Here is a 19,806-nt window from a genome sequence, read left to right on the forward strand (position 1 = left end):
TTGATTGTTCAAAGCATCCCACGTGTATTTGTTTGTTGTAATCCTTACAAGGATTACAGAAGCCCAAGTCAAGAAAGATAAATACCTCAGGAAGGAACTTAATAAGGACTTTCAGAAAGCTGTTAGAAGATACAAGGAGCAGTACTACAGTGACATCTGTAAAGACCCTGACCATGGAAATAGACAGAAAAACAAGGAAAGTTTTCCAAAAGATCTCTGAACTCAGGAGGTTCCAACCTTTATTTTATTTTCTTTATTGTTAAACAGGGTGGATTTGATTTAAATCAAACTGATTTAAATCACGATTTAAATCATGATTTAAATCACTAGTAGGGTGGATAAAAATCAAAAAAATCCGATTTAAATCAAAAAAATCCAATTTTTTTATTTAAATCGGTTTTTTGATTTAAATCGGATTTTTTTTATTTTTAGCCACCCTGCTAGTGATTTAAATCGTGATTTAAATCGTGATTTAAATCAGTTTGATTTAAATCAAATCCACCGTTGTTAAATTTATATACCGCCTTTCATTAAAAACAATCCCATGGGTATGAATTGGTATGTTAAGGGACACCAAAGGACAAATAGTAACTGAGTCAGAGAAGATCAAACAGAGATGGAAGGAGTATACTGAAAATCTGTACAGCAGGGACGTCAACATCCAAGATACTCTAGAAGATATTCCCTAATTGCAAGAACCTCTAGTACAGGAAGATGAAATCCACAATTAGATCATCACTCTGGTAATTACCAAGTTGGAAGACTACAGGATTTGATGGAATAGCTACAGAAATATGGCAGGCAACAGAAGAACCACCAGTCAAGGCTCTAACCTAACTATACCAACAAATTTGAAGAATGACACAGTGGCCAACAGACTAGAAGAGGTCAAAAAAGGAGACTTAACAGATTGCACAAACCATCGCACAATAACCTTAATTTCACATGTTAGGAAAATAATGCTCAGGATCATCTAATGCAGATTAGAGCCCTATGTGGAAAGGGAAATGCCGGATGTTCAAGCTGGTTTCAGAAAAGGCCAGGGAACAAGAGACATCATTGCCAGTGCACACTGGATAATTGAAAAAGCCAAAGAATACCAGAAGGAAGTCAATATGTGCTGTATTGACTACAGAAAAGCCTTCGATTGGGTCGACCATGTCAAGTTGTGGAATATCCTTAGGAAAATAGGTGTCCCAAGAACATCTCATTGTTCTGATGAGAAACATATACACAGGACAGGAAGCCACAGTCCAGACAGAAAATGATGAAACAGACTGGTTCTAGATCAGCAAAGGAGTAAGACAAGGCTGTCTACTTTCTCCTTATTTGTTCAACTTATATGCTGAACATATACTGAGAGAAACTGGATTGGAAGAAGATGAGCATGGTTTTAAAGTTAGAGGAAGAAACATCAGTAACCTGCGCTACGCTGATTACACCACTCTGAAAGCTGAGAATGCGGATGATCTGCAGGCTGTAGTTGTAAAAGTCAAGGAGCACAGTGAAAAAATGGGACTATGACTAAATGAAAAGAAGACTAAACTAATAGCAACAGGTACAGCAATCAGCCTCAGAACTGATAATGAAGACACTTAAGTGGTAGATAGCTTCTGCCTTTAGGATCAACCATCAACAGTCAAGGATCCAGCAGTCAAGAAATATGCCACAGACTAGCGCTTGGTAGGGTTGCAATGAAGGCCTTGCAAAGGATATTTAGATGCCGTGATGTGTCTATACCTACAAAGATTAGAATTGTTCAGACAATGGTTTGCCCCGTGACACTCTATGGATGCGAAAGGTGGACTTTGAAGAAGCAAAATAGAAAAAGTATTGACACTTTTGAACTTTGGTGTTGGAGAAGGCTTTTGAGGATACCATGGACAGCCAGAAAAACAAAGAAATGGATCACAGAACAAATCAATCCAGAATTTTCACTCAAGGCACAAATGACCAGGCTCAAATATCCTACTTCGGGCACATTATGCAAAAACCCAGCTCCCTTGAGAAGTCCATAATGCTGGGTAAAGTTGAAGGAAAGAGGAGAAGATGATGACCAGCAACAGGGTGGATGAACTCGATTATGACAGCAATGGATGCACCACTGAGAGACCTTAAAGGCCAAGTGGAAGACAGATCATCCTGGAGAGAATCTATCTATGTGGTCACTAAGAGTCAACACCGACTTGACGGCACTTAAATCAATCAATCAATCCTTACAATAACCCTAAAAGGTATCTCCCATATATTGTAGTTGGAGAACAGAATGAAAAGGATTGGCTTGCCTAAGGCCACCTAGGGAGCTAATAGGAAGGGTAAAATTTTAAGCAGGGACTTCCCAGTTCATAGCAGGGCCTCTTAGCCACTGTCCTACACCAATGCTCAAGCCTGTGGCAATGAGGCCATTAAAATAGACCTTGCCGTACTACAAAGCAACAGCAGAAAAATGAGGTTCAGGTAGTCTGAAACAAAGTCATAAAAATACGTGTAGGGTTGTTAATGTGTTTATTTTGGTATGTTTTAAGGCTTAGCTGACTTGGATATTTCCTGACCCCAGCAGTGTTCTCCATCATGTTTCTTTCTTTTAAGCAACTTTGTGGTAGATGAAACAAAGCCTCATTGTTCTACATCACTACTACTTTTATGCTATCAAGTTCAGTTCTAGCCATACATACAATGCAACACCAAACCAATCAGCTGGAAGAGGGTGTGTGTGTGTGTGTGTGTGAGAACTTAATTCCTTTTAAGTAGCAGATTTGATCAGACATCTACAAATCCACTTGCCAGCGGTATAATACTGTGTATTATTTATTTTTGTATAATGTTTTAAGGCCTAGCTGACTTGGATATTTCCTGAACCCAGCAGTGTTTTCCATCATGTTTCTTCCTTTCAAGCAACGAAACAAAGCCTCAGGTTTCTACATCACTACTACTTTTATGCTATCAAGTTCAGTTCTAGCCATACATACAACTCAACACCAAACCAATCAGCTGGAAGAGGGTGTGTGTGTGGGGAAGAACTTAATTCCTTCTAAGTAGAAGATTTGATCAGACATCTACAAATCCACATGCCAGCAGCAAGTGCCCCAACCCTCTGGTGAATAGGACACCCAGCACCACACAGGTTTCCTCTCTAGAGGTCTCCTTTCCACTGCCATTTTTTAGAAGATAAAAAACAGCAGGATTTGCTTTTGAGCAGGAGAGTGCTCCCACTGTTCCTTATCTTCTTCACATCCCAGTGCAAATGAGAAAAGATCCACTTCTCTCCCAAGTCCTCTGCCTGTGTGCCAGAAAGGGATCTGAGGAAAGAGAAAGAATTACAAGAGAATTACAAGGGATCTGAGGAAAGGATTTGGTTACGGTAAACATCACCTTAAATCATCTCAGGAAGCATTCTCTAGTACAGTGATTACCAACCAGTGTGCCATAGGACACTGGCTAGTGTAGCATGCAACTCGCTCCAAGTCAGCAAAAGTTAGGAGTCCCCTGTTTTTGCAGCCAACCTGCCCTATAACGCACTGAGAAGGAGACACCTCCTTCCTGATTCATAAAGAGTCAACTGCAAAAGCAAAGTGTTTTTTTCAGCTTTTGCAGCTGACTTGCTCCTTTATGCACCAGGAACAGGTTGCTCCCTTCCCAGTGCATTATGGGGTGAGTCAGCTGCAAAAGCTGAGAGTCTAAACCCTCAGCTTTGCAGTTAACTTGCTCTTTTGTGCATCTAGAAGGGGATGCCTCCTTCCCTGTGCATTATAGGACATCAGCTCCAACAAGGGGAGTTTAAACTCCCAGCTTTGCAGCTGGCATTCTCTGTGACACCCTGGACAACAGGCACCTCCTTCTCAATGGATAAGAAGTGAGTCAGTTGCAAAGCTAGGAGTTTAGATTCACAGATTTTGCAGATGACTTGCCCCATAATGCACCAGGAGATGAGAGTGTAAAAAATTAGAAATTGTGCAGCAGCAAAGCCACTGTCAAAAAAAAAGGGTGAGTGGGTGGGAAAACAGTGTGCCCATCCCCTCCACCCTTAATCCAAGTATGCCACAGGAAGAACAACAGATTTGGAAACACTGCTTTAGTATTTGAAAAGTTGCTTCTGGTACTTTTCTTTTTTTAAAAATATCACTCCTAAAGTCTCCCCTTCTCTGAATATTTTTAAGAAGGACCCAAAAACATACCTGTTTAGCTAGGTTTTTAGTTTATCATTATCATTTATCAAGCTTCATATCATTTATCAAGCTTCAGGTTAGAGAGTTTTTATTTGTATGTTAAATTGTTTAAATTGTGTTAATGTTTTAATGGTTGTTTTTAGATTGTGAACCGCCCAGGGAGGCCCAGTAATACAATCTATTTGTAATAGGCCACCTGTTTTCTGGTATCCATATGGGTTCCACAGCTAATTTTATTAATTAATAGAATTTTATCCCCATCATTGACAAAGGTAGTCTTCATACAAATACTTCAGTTTAACATGTGCCTTTATGCAACCTAAACATAACACCTACATAAGCAATTGTGGATTTCTGGGGGAAATGCAATTCTTAACCATGTTAGCATTGCTCCAGCATCCAGGAACAGCAATGCTGGTGTGGTTAGGAGGTACAGCATGGGCTCCTCACATTACCCTGGCTGCATGGGAAGGTACCATATTGCAGCAATTCCCTTGCCACCAACATAACATGAGAAAGGGGCTCAAGTTGTACTCCAAATCCATCAAGAATGGGAATGGGAGGATGTCTGCATCACTATGGCCAGATTCAGGCATCATACTAAAACATGTTTTAGTATTATGATCATGAACCTTAAGATCACACAAACACATGAGAGACAATTTGCAACTTTCATTCCTAGTTTAATAACAAGGGATTTGTCACTGCATCTGAACCTGGCAAATTCCAGGTTGTTCTAAATGCAGTTTGTGAACAAGCCAGGATATCAAACTAGTATTCAAACCAGTTTGATATCTAGGTTTGTTCATAAACTGTAGTTGGAACAAAATGGGATTTTCCAAGTTCAGAAAATGGCTATACCTAGAAGCTATTCACATGTACAGGCAAAACCAGTCTAAGGAAGCCCAGCCCAGTTTTGCGTGCACATGTGCACCACTCGAATTGGGCTTGATCCCGGCAATGCCTCAGTAGCAAACCTGCCTAGGCAGCGACCCTCTAAAACAAGGTTAGGAGAGTGAGCGGTCTCCTAACCCATTTCTGCTTGCATCCCGGCCAGCTCTGGGGAAGGAAGGGGAGATCCTCATTACGGGCAATCTGGGGATGGGGATGCATCCCGGCACTGACCTCCCCCTCAAGCTACCGGCAGCAGCCAGTAATCGGTAGGTGCTCCACCCATTGAAGAGGGAGCCCTGGATCATATGCAGGGAGGTAAGCTTTTTAAGGTTTCCTCCCTGCTAACCCTCTCACCCTTTCTCACTGCTCGTAAGAAAGGGCTCCTAGTTTGTTTTAAACCAGGAATGCAAACTACACATGTTGGGTCTGAGGTTCATGATAGCTTCCCTAATTTAGTGTGACATCTGAATCCAGCCTGTCTGCACTGCTCTACTTTTTCCTTGATTCAGAGTATCATGACAGAATTGGCACCAGTTCTTCCAGTCTATTGCAACCAGACAGCCACACTATATCATCCACCTGCATCGGAGATTACCTCAATGTGTTAATCGTTAATGTGTTAATAGCTGAGAAAGTAAAATTGTTGTTTGCTGTTACCACAGAGCTGAAGAAGAATAGAGATAAGGTGGCCAAGGGGAGCGATGATAAAAAAAGTGAGACAGAGAAGGAAGGGGGTAAGAAATTAGAGATAAATTGAGGCTTGTGGGGTAAGTAAAGAACAAAAATGAAGGAATGACAGAAAGAAGAACAGGTAAAGGACAGGATATCACAGGTACAAGAGAAAGCGTGAGTAATGGATGGAGCTACAGAGACTGTGGTTTTGGAAACAGGAGGAGGGAAAACTGATGATGCAGCTCAGAAAGTGCAAATGTACACACGCTAAGAGGCATAGAAAAGAGAGAGCATGGAATGGAAGAAGAAATACACAGAGCATATGAAACTGCCATATACAGAGACAGATAACTGCTCAGTCAGTAATGTTTACACGGGCCAGCACAGGCTCTCCAGGGTTTTAGACAGGGGGTCTTCCTCAGGCTACCTGGAGATGTCAGGGATCAAACCCAATTCCTTATGCACGCAAAGCATGTGTTCCACCAAGCCACAGTCCCTTGCCTACAAGGGAGCACTTACTACTTGGGTGCAAAGAGAAACTGAATTAACAAAAGAACACACTGACTTAGAATTGTATGGGAAATGCATTTATATAATTAGTGTAGCAATGTGGAAAAGTTAAAAGTAGCCCTTGTAATTCGAGTACAACCTTGCTCTGTTCTTGTTGAAGAGTTAGGGCAACGTACATGTACTTCTACTCCTAAAGTGCTTGTTCATGTAAACACTACAAGAGGACTGCACCATCCATTACAAGATGACTCTGAGCACCAGAGAGAGAGAAGAATTATTTGATTTCTGAAAAGCAAAATAGAGGAGTACTATGGAAAATCCTCACATACTGTCACCGGAAATAGACTTGTACTGCTGTGCACAAAGCATATATGAGAAGTACAGATAATACAGTGTGCCCTCCCCAAATCCCTAGGGCAGCAGCTAATGCTCTTCATTTTTTCCTTCATATGCAGCCAAACAGAGAACTTGGGGGCTTGGCAGCACTCAGGTGTGAATCTGGGTACAAGATGCAATGCTAGCCAATTAATGCATGTGTACTGCCCTACTAGTAGTTAGTATATTTGCTTTTCAAGCACACATTTCAATGTATTTTGGAAAGCATTATCCTCCTGATGATATTAATGAAGGTTGGCTATCTGTTTCAGAGACTAGGGCTGTGGTCACATAGCCAAAGTGAGCATAGATTCAGAAGCAGAAACAACTCCCCTTGCTTTCAACCAAGTTCCTTCACTCTACCGATCCTCACAACAAACTTCAAGTTCTGGCCTAGAACGACAACCTCAGACCTAGAAGAAGGCGCAAGCTGAACAATTCCCCTAAGTAGGCTGTCACCTTATCAAGTGACCAGGGTTTTATGAAACGGGAAGCGAATTAGGTTCGAAGAAAGTAATTTATCCACTCCAAGTATTTTAGGTATTGCTGGTAAGACGGGATGTTACCGGCACTGGGGCCAAAGAAAAGATTTTGTAACTTTTTTAAAGAAGGGGGAAATAGAATTAACCGGCGCTGGAACCCATACGAGTTGTCATAAAGAGAAAGCTAAGCGGGGGGGGGGGTGCCACATACATGCGAAGGGCCCCGAGTGGTGGGTGGGGTGGAAGTTACACTCGCGGCCCGACCACGACAGGAAAGGCGGAAGGGGGGGGGAGATAAGAGGAGCGCGCGCGCACAACGCAGCCAGCCACCTTCCTTCCTTCCTTCCTCCCCCTCTCTCCATATTACCCCAGAGAAGGGCAGGGAGCCGTTAGGCCCAGGGCGCCTCCACCCCCGTTGCCGGGAAGCCCCGTCTCCATGCCCGCCTCGTCTTTAGGTGGAGATGAGCCTCTTCCTTTTCCCCCTTCCTTCCTCAAGTCGCCACGGCCACCTCTACCCCCTGACCCACCACCTCGACTGGCACTCACCCGCCAACGCCGTTCCCCTCTGCTACCGTGCCTGGCGCCTGGCTCCCGCCCCGTGCGGCAAAGAGCTCGTTCCCTCGCACGGCCCAAGCGCTAAAAGGAAGCACCACCAGCAAGCGGAACAGGACGCGCACGCGCGCTCTCAAAGCCGCTTCGAGCTCGTGCCGGAGTTCGCCGGTTGGCTGGAGCGCCTACCCCCACCCGCCCCGCCCGCGCGTGCGCGCGCCCTCTACCCCCCACGCACCCTCCTTTCCTCTCGTGCGGTCACGCGCAGGAACTGATAGGCTCAATGGGAGAAGCGATTCGTTTGCGTAAAGAGGGAGGAGTCGCTCGTCTACAAATCAGTGACTTGAGGAAAGAGAAGCGCAGAAGCAACAGACCTTCCTCAGTATGCGCATTTGTGTCCTCGTGGTTCGGAGAGGTTTAGACATAGACTTAAGAAGTGAAAAGGAGAGAGGAGAGAATAATGAGCATGCACGAATCGTCCTTAGGTTCCTTTTTTAAAAATTTTCCCGTTTCCAGAGGCTTTATTGGTACTCGAAGGTTATGACTGACAAATATGTCATCGTTAGCCTTCAGTTTTCGTGATAAACCTGCGGTGCAGGTTATTCAACAGGGAACTTCTTGTTTTCTATCTAGTACATAAATCTTTTGCGTTGTGTTCTGAAAAGTTTGTCTCAGTGGGGATCCTGTAGTAGAGCGTGTGGGGGATGGAGTCAGTAAAGAAAAGGGAGGGAAAGGAGAAGGAGAAAAAAGGTAATTTCTTACCCTGAATTCCTGGAGAACACTAGAGACGGTTAGCCTCTCCACCTGGAGCGATAGGCATGGTGGTCCAGAAAGTTAGGTTCCTCCAGTGGGAGGGCCAGGCAGCCCCACCTTCTATTTTCCTTCTTGCCTAGCTCCTTTAATTTTTAAGGATGGATATCCTTCCGATTGGATATATCTTCTAATCACCGAAAAGTTAAAATTTGGGTTATCACTGGAATATCTGCTCCCTCTTGGTTATAACACCTGTGCCAAGGTATCATATTGAGATAACACTCAAGCAATGTATCATTGATATGGAACATCAAGTTGATCTAAGCCGGGCATCCAGATACACAAGGCTTGGAGCTGTTAAATATTTACAAAAAACAGCCAATATTTGTATAACCTGACATACCCAATACATAGAAGAGCCCTCTATGGTAATGGACGGTAAGTTCAGGAGAGTCCCTTTTCTGGACTCTTGTGCCCCTGTGGGAATGGAGATGTTGAGACAGTTGGCCATGTGCTCCCCTGCTGCTCTTTTTATTGTGATCTACATTTTAGATATATTACTCGTTTTATTTTAAGATATCCAAATATTCTGATGAGTTTTATATAAATTTACTTCTTTCTGTCATTCACACTGATGTTTTGCAGCAGGTAGCCAGGTTTTGTACGGCCGGCAATTAAGATCTGCACATGGTGTATTAGAAATGGTTAATTTAGGTTTTTTAGATTCTCATCTTATTTTATTTTCATCTAATGTAATAGCTTCCATATATGCATTCTTATATATATGTATTAATATTTACTCTTAAGGTTCTTTTAATCTGGGTCTGAGTTGTAATCTGTTTATCTGATCAAAGATTATAATAAACTGAACTGAACTACCAAAAATATTAAACCATTAACACATCCCAGATCTGACCAACAAAAAAAGACAAAGAGTAAGATGACAGAAAAGCGGGAACATAAGAACAGCCCTGCTGGATAAGGCCCATCTAGTCCAGCATCCTGTTTCACACAGTGGCCCACCAGATGCCGCTGGAAGCCTACAGGCAGGAGTTGAGGGCATGTCCTCTCTTCTGCTGTTACTCCCCTGCAACTGGTACTCAGAGGCATCCTGCCTTTGAGGCTGGAGGTGGCCTATAGCCCTCCGACTAGTAACCGATGATAGACCTCTCCTCCATGAAGTTAACCAAGCCCCTTCTTAAAGCCATCCAGGTTGTTGGCTGTCACTACATCTTGTGGTAGAGAGAATTCCACAAGTTGATTATGCGTTGTGTGGAAAGGTACCTCTGTTGGCTGGTCAAAAATTTCAAGGCAATCAATGTCATGGGATGACCCCTGGTTCTAGTGTTGTGTGAGAGGGAGAAGAATTTCTCTCTATCTACTTTCTCTACACCATGCATGATTTTATAGACCTCTATCATGTCTCCTCGCAGTCGTCTTTTTTCAAAACTAAATGTCGTACCCCTGCTAACTGGGCAAAGAGGCACCTTTTTACGTGGTGATTCTCTTTATTTAGCAGAGGGAGAGTAACTGGCCCTATCTACCCCCAGCACAGTACTTCCAGTGACTGTTGCTGGTGTCTATCTTATGTTTCTTTTTAGATTGTGAGCCCTTTGGGGACAGGGATCCATTTTATTTATCTTATTTATTTATTTTTTCTCTGTGTAAACCACCCTGAGCCATTTTTGGAAGGGCGGTATAAAAATTGAATGAATGAATAAAATAAATAAATAAATAGCCCCAGATGTTGTTGCCTTGCCTCATAAGGAAGGTGCTCTAGGTAGTAGTGTGCATGGTTCGGTTCGGGCTCACTATTAAAGCCCTCCGGACCAGTTCAGAAGTCCGGCGGTTCGGATGGGCAGGGGACTGTTACTTTAAGCGGGCGTGGGTGGTAGTACTTACCCCCCCCCGCCGCTCTTCCCCCTCCGGCGCTGATCCTTTTAAAAATCAACAAATGTCAACAAGTGTGTGGATCAAGGTGATCTTCTTGAGGCGGCAGAGTTCCTCCCTGCCGCCCCTGCCCCCGTCGTTCCTTAAAGCTCAAAGAGACTAGAGCTAGCGGTGCGCATGCGCCCTGCGCGGCGCGCACACTCGTCTCTGACGCTGCCGCGCGCCGCATATGTGACGTATGCAGCGCGCGGGGCAGCGTCAGAGACGAGCATGCGCACCGCGCAGGGCGCATGCGCGCCGCTAGCTCTAGTCGCTTTTAGCCTTGAGGAACAACGACGGGGGCAGGGGCGGCAGGGAGGAACTCTGCCGCCCCAAGAAGATTTTTAAAAGGACCAGCGCCGGAGGAGGAAGAGCGGCGGGGGGGGGGTAAGTACTACCACCACCCCCTGCTTAAAGTAACAGTCCCCCCCATGCCAGACCGGGGGGGACTCCAGACTGTGCACACCCCTAGCTCTAGGCCCCTGATAATTTTGGTTGCCCTCTTCTGCACCGTTTCCAGTTCTACAATGTCCTTTTTGAGATGTGGTGACCAGAATTGTACGCAGTACTCCAGATGTGGCCGCACCATAGTTTTGTATAAGGGCATTGTAATATTAGCAGTTTTATTTCCAATCTCCTTCCTAATGATCCCTAGCATGGAATTGGCCTTTTTCACACCTGCGGCACATTGAGTTGACACTTTCAATGAGCTGTCCACCACGACCCCAAGATCCCTGTCCTGGTCAGTCACTGACAGCTCAGATCCCATCAGCATATACTTGAAGCTGGGGTTTTTCATCCCAATGTGCATCACTTTACACTTGCCAACACTAAACCGCATTTGCCATTTTGTTGCCCACTCACCCAGTTTGGAGATATCCTTTTGGAGCTCCTCACAATCCGTTTTGGATTTCACTACCCGGAAGAGTTTGGTATCATCTGCAAATTTGACCACCTCGCTGCTTACCCCTACTTCTAGATCATTTATGAATAAATTAAAAGGCACCAGTTCCAGTACAGATCCCTGGGAGACCCCACTTCTTACTTCCCTCGATTGTGAAAACTCTCCGTTTATACCTACCCTCTGTTTCCTTCAACCAGTTAGCAATCCACACATGTACTTGTCCCTTTATCCCATGACTGCTACGTTTCCTCAGGAGTCTTTGATGAGGAACTTTGTCAAAAGCTTTTTGGAAGTCCAGGTATACTATGTCAACTGGATCACCTTGATCCACACACTTGTTGACATTCTCAAAGAACTCCAAAAGGTTTGTGAGGCAAGATTTACCTTTGCAGAAGCCATGCTGGTTCTCTCCCAGCAGGGCCTGTTCTTCTATGTGCTTTAAATTTTTATCCTTGAGGATGCTTTCCATCAATTTGCCTGGAACTGAAGTTAAGCTAAACAGCCTGCAATTTCCCAGATCACCCCTGTATCCCTTTTTGTAAATCAGTTTAACATTTGCTACTTTCCAGTTCTCCAGTACAGATCCTGGTTGCAGGGATAAGTTATATTAGCAAGGAGGTTGGCAATTTCACATTTGAGTTCTTTGAGGACTCTTGGATGGATGCCATCCAGCCCTGGCAATTTGCTAGTTTTCAGTTTTTCCAGACAGTTTAGATCATCAACTATTGTCACTTCTGTCTGACTCGGTTCTTTAATCTCCATCCCCCAAAAGCCTGGTTCAGGAACAGGTATATGCTCAGTATCCTCTGCCATGAAGATGGACGCAAAGAATTCATTTCGCTTCTCGGCAACCTCCATATCCTCCTTAATAATTCCTTTCACTCCCTCATTGTCTAATGGTCCAACTGCCTCCCTGGCAGGTTTCCTGCATCTGATGTATTTAAAGAAGTTTTTGTTATTCCCCTAGATACTTTTATCCAAATGATCTTCAAACTCTCTTTCCGCCTCCCTTATTGTCACCTTGCATTTCTTTTGCCAGGGTTTGTGTTCCTTTCTGTTCTCTCCATTTGGACAGGCCTTCCAATTTTGGAAGATCTCCAGGAAGTCCTAACTACCTCCCCATATGTACAGCTAGAGTCAGAAGCCTCACCCTCCCAGGAATGAACAGAATGGTACCCTGGAGGACTGGTCATATGTCCTCTGTGAGTGTCAGAGAACAGGAATTCATAGTAAAAATTACTTTTTCTCTTGATGCTCCCAGAGGGCATTTTTGACAGACAAGATGTAGCAAAGCAGTGACAGCCTAGGAAGGATCAGGGTACCCTTCCTAGGAGGAGAGCTGGTCTTGTAGTAGCAAGCATGACTTGTCCCCTTAGCTAAGCAGGGTCCACCTTGGTTGCATTTGAATGGGAGACCAGATGTGAGCACTATTAAGATATTCACCTTATTTATTTATTTATTTATTTATTTAATACATTTCTATACTGCCCCAAACCAAAGTCTCGGGGCGGTTCACAATAATAAAACAATACAAAAGCACAAAACTTTTAAATCAATTAAAATGCCAAAAAGCTGCCTAAAAACAAAAACAATTTACAGTATTTAAAATTACAAAAGTTAAAAGTTAAAAGGCCTGGTTAAAAAGATGAGTCTTCAAAGCTCTTTTAAAAACCGCTAGAGATGGGGAGAGTCTTATGTCAACGGGAAGTGCATTCCAAAGTCTCGGAGCAGCAACTGAGAAGGCCTGTCCCTGAGTGGCCACCAAACAACTTGAAGGTAGCCAGAGACGGGCCTCCCCTGATGAACACTGTGGACGATGGGGATCGTGCAGAAGAAGACTCTCTCTTAAATACTGTGGGCCTAAGCTGTTTAGGGCTTTATAGGTTATAACCAGCACTTTGTATTTTGCTCAGAAACCTATTGGCAGCCAGTGTAACTCCTGTAATATAGGAGTAATATGGTCTCTTCGAGATGACCCGGAGACCAACCTGGCTGCCGCGTTCTGTACTAATTGTAGTTTCCAGACTATGTACAAAGGCAGCCCCACATAGAGCACATTGCAGTAATTGATGTATCAGGGTAACCTTGTCCCCAATAAGGAGGTTCGTTCCTGGGCAGATGGAGTCAATAATCAGCCCAAATGAGAAGACTTTAAGATCAAAGCACGTTACCAGAGAAACATAGTTGTGACAGTGCAAAGAAACATCTCTTGCAGAGAACCATTATTTCAAACTAATTCAGGCTGTGCAATTCCATGCATTTCTAATTTACTATACATCATAATCAAGTCTGGAGGTTTCCAGCAATTGTACTACTGTTCTGAGATCATCAATCTCAAAAAATGGACGCAGCTGGCGTATCAACTGAAGCTGATAAAAAGCACTTCTGGCCACTGCCTCAACCTGAGAAACCAGGGAGAGGCGTGAATCCAGAAGCACTTCCAGACTGTGTACCTGTTCCTTCTGAGGAAGTGTGACCCCATCCAGAACAAGCAGATCGATATTGTTTCCCGAGTAACGTCCCCGCACAACAAGTACTTACGTCTTGTCTGGATTTAGTCTCTGTTTGTTATCCCTCATCCAGCCCATTACCACCTCCAGGCAGGCATTCAGGGAGGATATGCCTTCTCTTGTTGAAGCTGACATGGAGAAATAGATTTGGGTGTCATCAGCGTTCTGATAGAACCCGGCACCAAATCTCCAGATGATCTCTCCCAGCAGTTTCATATAGATGTTAAAAAGCATTGGAGACAATATGGAGCCCTGAGGGACCCCATATAAAAGCTCAGGTTTTGAAGAGCAACAGTCTCCAAGCGACACCATCTGGAATCTCCCCAAGAGATAGGAGTGGAACCATTGCAAAGCAATGCCTCCTACACCCAACTCCCTCAGACGTTCCAGAAGGATACTATGTCATATATGTCGATACCAAGTCGATAGTATCAAAAGCCGCCGAGAGATACAAAATGACCAACAGAGTCACACTTCCTCCGTCAAGTCCTAATTGGAGATCATCCATCAGGCTGACCAAGGCAGTCTCCACCCCGTAGCCCCCCTGAAAACCAGTTTGAAATGGGTCTAGATAATCAGTTTCTTCCAAGACCGCCAGGAACTGGGAGGCCACCACCTTCTCAATCACCTTACCCAACCATGGGAGGTTGGAGACAGGCCTATAGTTATTAAACTCTGAGGGATCCAAAGTAGGCTTCTTAAGAATAGGTCTAATAATTGTCTCCTTTAAACAAGGGGGCATCCTGCCCTCCCTCAGAGAGGCATTAATAATTGCCACCAAGCCCTCCACAACAACCTCCCTGCCAGGATCAAGTAGACAGGTGGTAGGACACACCGTTCCAAGCAGCTTGTCCACATCCTCAGGAGTCACGAACTGGAACTGATCTAGTTTAACCACACAAGAGGAGTTGCTGGATACCTCTGCATCTGATACTGCGCTAACTGTGGAGTCGAAGTCTAAATCGGCCCGAATACAAGAGATTTTGTCCACAAAAAACTCATTAAAAGTGTCACAGCGGGCAACTGATGGATCCAAATTTTGATTCAAGGGAGCAGGGGGTCCTACTAGCCCCCTCACAACCCTAAAAAGCTCCGCTGGACGTGAGTTTGCAGAAGCAATACGGGCAGAAAAGAAGCGCTTCTTTGCTGCACGTATAGTCAGAGCATAGATCTTTAAATATGCTCTATGTCGCAATCTGTCGGATTCGAGTCGAGTCTTCCTCCACTTGCATTCCAGTTGTCTACCTTGCTGCTTCAGCTCCCGCAGATCTTCCGTATACCAAGGAGCCATTTTTGAAGCAGGTCGGAGAGGACTCTTAGGAGCGATCCCATCTACTGCCCTGGTAAGTTGACTATTCCAATTTTCCACCAGGGCATCAATCGGATCTCCGGCCGAGCCAACATTAAATCCAACCAAGGCTTCTTGGAATCCTATTGGATCCAATAACCTTCTTGGACGGGCCATTGTAATAGGCCCCTTATCCCTGCAGAGGTGGGACGTAACTGTAAGACCAACCTTAACCAGATGGTGGTCCGTCAATGACAATGGGGAAATCATAGGCGTCCCCACCCATGGAACACCACCCTGATCAGAGTAAAAGACCAGATCAAGCGTGTGACCAGAAGTATGTGTCGGCCCGGAGACCACTTGGGATAGGCCTATAGTTGTCATGGCCACTATGAACTCCTGAGCTGCTCCAGACAACCCAGTCCCAAAGTGGATGTTGAAGTTCCCCAGAACCACAAGCACGGGGCACTCCAACATCAAATCCGAGACCAGGTCCGCAAGCTCAGTTAGGGACTCTGTTGGGCAGCGGGGTGATCGGTACACCAACAGAAGTCCCAATCTATCTCTGGTCCCCAAGCGCAAGTACACACACTCAATATGATCAGACATTCCGACAGGGATTCTGATAAGGGAGATATTATCCTTAAAGACCACAGCCACTCCACCTCCCCCCCCCACATTCCCTCACCTGCTCCTCAACAGAGTATCCTGGAGGGAGAAGCAGGGCCCAAACTGGGCCACCAGCCTCCCCCAGCTAAGTCTCTGTAATACACACCAGGTCAGCCCCTTCATCCATGATCAAATCATGGAGTACTTCAGATTTATTTTGGACTGGCCTGGCGTTAGAGGAGCAAGGCAAGGCTCTGTGGGTAGTGGGTACCGCTGCCCAAGGTCAAAGAGCTGACAGGGCAGCCGGAAAGGAAAACAGCTATTAAGTTTCTGACTTTCCTTCCCCTGTAACGGCCTGCTGACCTGCCAACGTAGCTTCTTCTATTCCCCATCACCACTGGAATAGTTGCCCCGAGACCAGTGGACATGCCCCTCCAAATCCCCTTCTCCAGAAAGACTCAAAACAATGAAAATAATCCTAACCAGGCCAAACTCACTCCCGCTGCCCAGCCCAAAGGTACCAAACCGGAGGGGGGCAGTGGCCCTTGCCCTCATTGCTCACCGAAGTGGCAGTGGAGCCACTCTGGAAAGAGCATATAGATTCCAAGTTCCTCTCTGGCATCTCCAAGATAGAGCTGAGAGAGATTCCTGCCTGCAACCTTGGAGAAGCCGCTGCCAGTCCGTAGACAATACTGAGCTAGATGGACCAATGGTCTGACTCAGTATATGGCAGCTTCCTGTGTATCAAAACGTGTGGGTGGGAGGACACAGATCCTACCCGCTTGCAACCCAGAATCCCATTCAGGGCAGCCATTTGTCTTTTGCAAGTGTTGGTACTCAGGCTCCTGTCCAGATCAGCTTAGAGAAACTCCAAGACCTCCCCAATCACTGGCTTGCCTTGGGATCTTTCCTGCGCCTGATGCTAAAACAGGAAGGCATTCCAGGTGAAGCTGTAGATCCTAGTAATGGATGACTGTCACAAGTATAACATAGTAAACACAGCATCTGGGTATTCCATTAGGCAGAGACTTTCCCGCTCAATTGCCAGACTGAGAAGAAGTGTTCTGGCTGGAAGTGATAGATCGGCCCTTGAGTGAGTAGATCCGCTTTTACTGGGATCTGCCAGTGTTTTCCACACCAAGAGATTGACTAGTTCTGTGAACCATAGCCACTGCGGCCTTTAGGGTGCAAGAAGAAGAACTTCCACACACTTGGCCCTCACCTTCTGAAGGACTGGACAACAGAGGAAAAGGTGGGTAGACATATAGCAGGCCCTTGGGCCAAGCTTGTGTCAATGCATCAATTCCCAGGGCTGTGGGGCATAGAGTAAAACTGAGGCACTTGGGCATTCTCTGCTATGGCAAAAAGATCCACTATAGACTGTCTGAACATACATGTGATTTGACAAAAAACCTGTGGGTGAAGGCTCCACTGAGACTCCCTCAAGGAGACTTGGTTGAGCCAATCCATCACTGTGTTGTTCACTCCCGCCAAGTGTTCTGCTCTGAAGGATAACAGGTGGTGTTCTACCCATTCCAATAGTAAGCATGCCTCTGTTAATGAGACTGTTCTGGAGTACACTCAAATTGGACTTTTTGGGCTAATGTGGGGAATCAGCATGACTAGGTGGCACAGTTCTTTACAGAATACATTTGTGCAAAGTTTCAGTCTGGAAAATGAGAGGAGACGGAAATGTGGTAGAATCAGATTTATTTAGGTTACAAAAATAGAGGTACAGAAAAATAAAAAGATCAACTAGGCAAGGTGAGGAGGCAATAAAATCTTAACTAACAGTATCAACTAGAGTCTCATGTAGAGGCATTTTAGCTTAAGGTGCAAATTGTCAATTAATTTGCTTAAGGCTTTACTTTGAGAAAGGACTGCGGTGATGTGATTTTAAATTACTGTTCCTTTAAGGGGTTGAGTATGAGAACCAGCTGAAAGGGATCAGTGTATCTATTGTATAAAAGAGAGCAGAGAGCAATGAGAGAGTAGTCTTGCCTTGGGCTGACTGCTTGCTTGGTTCCTGATGGCTGTACTATATTAAGAGACTGCATACAATAAAGGACTTTGTGGACCCCTATTTCTTGTGTGTCCTAGATACAACAAATTGGTGATGAAGCGGGATGGCTTGTTTTGCAATGAATCCACGGATGCCTTTTCTTCAGAGCCCAGGTTAGCCACCAGTTGCGTTACCTGTCTGGATTCAGATGTTTGAGAACTATCTATTGGCAATAAAGAATGAAGAGATTCCTGAAGCAAGAAAATGTGCTTTACTCCTCCACTGCTTGGGGACAGAAGGTCAACGTATATTTTATACCTTACCACTTGCAGATGATAAATATGAGACTGAACTTTCAGCTTTAAAGAACTTTTTTGTGCCTTGAGTAAATGTAGTAGCTAATTGTTATAAATTTCGGCAGTGGGAACAGAGAAGTGGAGAATCTATACTACAATATATTACTGCTTTAAGAGATTTGGTGGGGTCCTGTAATTTTGGAGTAATGGCAGATGAAATGATTAGAGACCAGCTGATTGAGAAAACATCTGTGCTATGTATTCGAGAATGTTTGCTGCTAGAGATAGATTTGACTTTTGAAAAAGCCATAGTGATTGCAACACAATTGGAGACAGCTGTGGTAGAAGCTAAAACCATGAACTTGGATAAAGGAAATGCAGGGGTGTATCTAGGGTGGGGCAGGCAGGGCACGTGCCCCAGGCGCCACTTGAAGGGGGGCGCAATTTCTTAATTTTTTTTTTAAAATGGCCACCAAAAACAAAATGGCCACTGGGCATGCTCAAATGGCCTCTGAGGCCCTAGGGCATGCCACGCCTCACAGAGACAATTTGAGCATGCACAGTGGCCATTTTGTTTTCAGCAGCCATTTTTTAAAAACAAAAATATTTTTTAAAATGACTACCGCACATGCTCAAATGGTGCCTGTGAGGCCCTAGAGGCCAGTGGGAGGAGGGGGAAACTTTGCAGACCCCCCAAAGCCTTTAAGAAGTCCCCCAAAGGGGCTACAGGTAATTTTTTTTTTAAAAAAATTATAATATAAGTCACTGTACACATATTCAGATTGGCACTATGTACAGAGAATCAGGGCTTGTGAATACTGAGCTGAAGTTTATGAGCTAAGATTGTATCCATTTGCTCTTACTTTGCTTCTTGTGATAAGTGAGTTAAATGTGATGTCTTAATAATATGGCTATTAATGGTGAGTTTGTCTTTGAATCAATGTGAAATCCTTAGTATTAAGGCCCACTGGGAGTTTCTTGCTCTTTCTCTCATTTTAACTGTCTTTCTGAAATACTAGAATATATTCCAAGCAGTGACACTGTTTACTCTGCATATTGTTTAATTATTTTCAGAGTATCTGGGAAAAGTCAAATTCACCATTTATTTTTAAAATTTATGTAATCGTGATGCTACGAGAATTAGACAGGCACTTCTATTTAGTTTTTCCAAGTACACCTCTGCATAATATTTGGGTATTTCATGAGCCCCAGCACACTGAAATTTGTAGTTTTCCAGCCTTTTTTGGTCTGGCTACGTCCACTGCTAAATAGTTTTTGAAATATTAAAAGATTAACAAGCTTGACTTGTATTTTTGAGCTGACATTAAGGTAAAGTTATCTGAAAGATGGGTGTCAGATGTTTGGACAGGGGGCGCAATTTCACTGCTTGCCCTAGGCGCTATTTTCCCTAGATACGCCTCTGAGGAAATTGAGTACATGCCGTGGACTCTGCAGATAGGAGCCATATGATGAAGCCATGTGGAAAGAGTGAAGAAAAGAGTAACAAGCTGGTGCAACAAAACCAAGAAGGACAGAAAGTTTGCCACTTTCGCTATGGGTCATGGCAGCATTTGGCAAATAATAGAGGATGTCCTGCTAGGATGGTTCAATGTAAAAAGATGGGACATTGTGCTAAAGTATGCCATATTAATCCGTATAGTCAGCAGGAACAAGTAGTTTCAGTTCCAGATGTTTCCATTTTGAATGTGAATAACCTTAGTCCTGCTTGTTTGGCAGAGAAAACTATATGTAGTGTTAATGTTTTGGTTACAACTGTGGGGATATCAAAATATATGGATTTAATGTTGGATACATGATCAGCTATATTGCCAGAGTCTATATTGCCAGAGTCAATATGTTGGGGATA

General features: G+C 44.3%; 1 protein-coding gene and 1 long non-coding RNA gene across 3 annotated transcripts in view; one reads left to right on the forward strand and one right to left on the reverse strand.

The window, feature by feature from the left end:
* The window catches only part of ZDHHC5 (zinc finger DHHC-type palmitoyltransferase 5), a 78,794-nt gene extending 70,965 nt beyond the window's left edge, over positions 1-7,829 (reverse strand). The window contains exon 1 of one of the 2 annotated variants that reach the window (XM_053282229.1): positions 7,646-7,829. The gene's annotated coding sequence lies outside the window, so the exon portion shown is untranslated. Of the gene's footprint in view, positions 1-7,466; positions 7,583-7,645 lie in introns of those variants that run through there. The other variant, XM_053282236.1, reaches the window with a different exon arrangement.
* Positions 7,830-8,059: 230 nt separating this feature from the next.
* Positions 8,060-19,239, forward strand: LOC128326753 (uncharacterized). The gene is made up of 2 exons (XR_008308242.1): positions 8,060-8,398; positions 17,742-19,239. It is a non-coding gene; the product is annotated as an uncharacterized LOC128326753 (long non-coding RNA).
* The last annotated feature ends 567 nt before the right edge of the window (positions 19,240-19,806 follow it).

This window comes from Hemicordylus capensis, chromosome 1 (assembly GCF_027244095.1).
Source record: "Hemicordylus capensis ecotype Gifberg chromosome 1, rHemCap1.1.pri, whole genome shotgun sequence".
Taxonomy (NCBI): Eukaryota; Metazoa; Chordata; class Lepidosauria; order Squamata; family Cordylidae; genus Hemicordylus; species Hemicordylus capensis.